This window comes from Aotus nancymaae, unplaced genomic scaffold (assembly GCF_030222135.1).
Source record: "Aotus nancymaae isolate 86718 unplaced genomic scaffold, 86718_ANA_hifiasm-v0.15.2.pri h1tg000040l, whole genome shotgun sequence".
Taxonomy (NCBI): Eukaryota; Metazoa; Chordata; class Mammalia; order Primates; family Aotidae; genus Aotus; species Aotus nancymaae.
The window spans coordinates 67,622,491-67,626,830 of record NW_026988454.1 but is presented as its reverse complement, the minus strand read 5'-3'; positions in this window follow the sequence as shown (position 1 = coordinate 67,626,830).

Below are 4,340 nucleotides of genomic sequence, written 5' to 3'. Positions count from 1 at the left end.
TCCACTTTCGCTGTCTGCAGCCGACGTTTTTTTTTTTTTTTTTTTGTTTGTTTGTTTGTTTGTTTGTTTTATAAGCAGTCTGCTCCGTTGCTCAGACTGGAATGCAGTCCCCGATCTTAACTCTCTGCAACCTCCGCCTCCTGGGTTCAAGCGATTCCCATGTTGGCTGGTCTGGAATTCCTGACCTCAGGTGACCCACCCCCCTCGGCCTCCCAAAGTGCTGGGATTACAGGCATGAGCCACTGCGCCCGGCCTGCAGCCGACTTTCATGATTGTATTGTTAACTGTTATGTATGTATTGCTATACTTTCATCATGCTCATCTAGCAAATTGCACATGCAATGAAACTATGTTTTTACTACCATAAACAACTTTGAAGATCCTTTATTTCTATATGACCACCTCAGTCAGGCCATTCCTTTGTGCTGTGTGATCTTTTATTGCCATGTAGCTCTCTTTAACACTTAACAGATGTCATTTCAAGGACTTTTATATTGCTGTAAAGACACTGACCCTAATGCTAAGAATCATGAGTATGGGAGCACTTCTTCCCCAAGGGAAGAATTGTTTCCCCTTTCAAGGCACTCAAATATTAGAGGGCCAGAAGGCCAAATTTAAAACTTATTTTCTGCAAGTGACTGTCTATTAACTTAAGGTATATAATACATGTAGTAGGAGGCTTTTGTGGCTTAGTCTAGGCAATCTTCATTAGAGCTGATCAGTGATCAGTAACATTTTACTTCTAAATGCACAAAAAGTCTTTCTTTGGGTAAGAACAATGACAAATCTCCTTGGTAAAGGGTTCTTCGATTCTTTCAATTAGTGAAATTTACTACTCAGGAATAGTATTTTTTTCCTTTGAGACAATCTCACTGTGTTGCTTAGCCTGGAGTGCAGTGGCATGATCTCGGCTCACTGCAACCTCCACCTCCCAGGTTCAGGTGATTCTTGTGCCTCAGCCTCCCCGGTAGCTGGGATTACAGGCGTATGCCACCACTCCTGGCTGATTTTTTTTTTTTTTTTTTTTTTTTTTAGACAGTTTTGCTCTTTTTGCCCAGGCTGGAGTGCAATGGCGCGATCTCGGCTCACCTGCACCTCCCAGATTGAAGCCATTCTCCTGCCTCAGCCTCCCAAGTAGCTGGGATTACAGGCGCCTGCCACCATGCCTGGCTATTTTCTGTATTTTTAGTAGAGACAGGGTTTCACCACTTTGGCCAGGCTGGTCTTGAACTCCTGACCGCAGGTGATCCACCTGCCTCAGCCTCCCAAAGCGTTGGGATTAGAGGCGTGAGCCACCTCACCCAGCGAGGAATAGTCTTCCATTTATGGTTCTTTGCTAAAATATTGACCTCCTCCTAAGAGTGGTTACACTTTTCAGTCGCTATGTCCTCTTCAGAGCTCTCTCCCCTTAGATACATGATCATCTCTCCAGATGAAGGCAGAAAGCTCTGTGCAAAAGAAAACATGTGTTTTATTTATTGAAGTGACACATCCAAGGAAAAAGCAAAGTGCAAGCATGATTAAAGTTCCAGGAGCTTTGTTTAAAGGTACTTTCTTTGAATGTACCACACTTCACTGGGCTTCAGAGCCTTTCTGCTACATTTTTAGTTTAACAGGAAAGGGAATCAATGATTTGCCTTAATGCTGACAAGCAGCACATCTTTTGAACACCCAGAACTAGTCTGGCCCAGATAAGCAAAACTAGCTCATAGTACTTCTTGCTACAAACATCAACAAAGGGATTTCCCAATGACCCTAAAACCTAAGCAGTGTTGGAAAGTTTTATTGGCTGTAATGCAGTATATGGCCATTGTTGGAGATATTTCCCAGACTATTATTATTGTCTCACCCATAAAAGTCTACATATTTATTTTGCTATAAAACTCTTAATGTCTATTTTGTAATTCAATTTTATAAACATTTTTTTTTCATCCAAGAGTAAAGTGCTCCCTTGTAGTTTTGAAATGATAGATGGCTGGGCACAGTAGCTCACACCTGTAATCCCAGTACTTTGAAGGCCAAGGCAGGTGATCACCTGAGGTCAGGAGTTCGAGACCAACCTGGCCAACAGGTAAAACCCCTGTCTCTACTAAAAAATACATAAATTAGCTGGACATGGTGACGGGAACCTGTAATCCCAGCTACTCCGGAGGCTGAGGCAGAATTGTTTGAACCTGGTAGACAGAGGTTGGAATAAGCCGAGATCACACCATTGTACTCTAGCCTAGGCAACAGAGTGAGACCCCATCTCAAAAAAAAAAAAAAAAAAAAAAAAAAAAATTGATATAGTACTACATCCACTGTTTAACTGGCAAGTTTTCACAATTACTTAAAAATTTTACATTAAAAAAAACAACTTACATAAATTGGTAACTTCTATCATAACTACCATAATTAGAATGTGGCAGATTTAACCAGTCTTTTTTTTTTTCTGAGACAGGGTTTTGCTCTGTCGCCAGACTGGATTGCAGTGGCGCAATCTTGGCTCACTGCAACCTCCACCTCCTGGGTTCAAGCGATTCTTCTGCCTCAGACTCCCGAGTAGCTGGTACCACAGACACATGCCACCACCCACACATGCCACCACGCCCAGCTAATTTTTGTATTTTTAGTAGAGACGGGGTTTCACCATGTTGGCCAGGATGGTCTTGATCTCTTGACCTCGTGATCCGCCCACCTTGGCCTCCCGAAGTGCTGGGATTACAGGTGTTAGCCGCCGCACCTGGCCAACCAGTCTCTTTAAAAAAACAACAACAAACTCTCTGTACAAACCACAGTGCTTAAAAAAAAAAAAATTCTTTTTAACAAACCTTTATGGTATAAATATAACCCGTGTGTGCTATTTTAAAAGCTAAAGCCCATTTTCTCTTTTAAATTTTATACATTACAAACAAATTCTACTTAAAACTGAGAAACCTGGCCTGGTATGGTGGCTCAGACCTGTAATCCCACACTTTGGGAGGCTGAGGTAGGCATATCACCCGAGGTCAGGAGTTCGAGACCAGCTTCGCCAACATGGTGAAACCCTGCTTCTACCAAAAATATAAAAATTAGACAGCTGTGGTGGTGGGTGCCTGTAAGCCCAGCTACTCTGGAGGCTGAGGCAGGAGAATCACTTGAACCCAGGAATCGGAGGTTGCAGTGAGCTGAGATTATGCCACTGCACTCCAGCCTGGGCGACAGAGCAAGATTCCATTTCAAAAACAAACAAAAATAATAACTACGCAGTCATGTTGCTTAACATGGAAACATGTGAAAAATGTGTCAATTAGGTGATTTCATTGTGATGTGAACATTGAGTATACTTACACGAACCTAGACAGTAAAGACTACTACACACCTAGGCTACATGGTATAGCCTATTACTCCTAGGCTACGAATACCATATTGAATACTGTAGGCAACTGTAACACAATGGTTTTGTGTATTTAAACACAGAAAAGGTACAGTAAAAATACCGTATTATAATCTTATGGGACCACTGATGTATATGCAGCCTGTCATTGACTGCAATGTCATTATGTGATGTGTGACTGTACTCAGTACACTTTAGAGGTTTCAACAAATTAAAATACATATAAAGTTATGTAAGGGAAGAAAAACTCATTCTAGATGTAAAGATTTCTATAAGGCAACACTACAGGGACTGTAAACCTAATACAACTCCTATGTAAAAATTCCCAAATACAATCAACAATTCTTTAGTATTACCTTTCAGGTGTTTTAGGTAACAAAAAACTCAGACACTAAAAATAGACTGTTTGCAAAATTTATCTACTTGGTATTAGACCACTAGAAACAGACGCTAAAAAGGTAATTTTATAATGGCAGAAAACATATACACTAATGAGATTCCACACCAATCTTTATTTATAATTTGGGGCCTGAAACAAATCTTATAATCACCTCTTTTAAATTAACATTTTATTCCCTTAATGGTGTGGTTTACCCCCTCTCCACAAAAACAATAACTAATACACTAGAAATATTTTTTAATAGAACCTCTTAAAGAAGACGTTTTCATTAATCAATCCAGACCAAGGATTGCTTCAAAAATGGAATCTGTTAATTTTCTGGTGGTGTTATTTTAGAATAGATTTCATAACCAAATTATACATCTAATTAACTTACGTGTTAAGTTTTTGCATTCACATCCTAAATCATGAAAGCCCTACCTTATAAAACCTTACCACTCAAGGCAAATACTGTATCACATGTCAAGAAAATAATGAACCTTCTAAATCTGCCACTAAAAGTCTGAAAAACCCAAATTTCAAATTATAACACTGATTTCTACTAATAATCACAAATGTCATGACAGCTTAAAAAAAAACCCTACA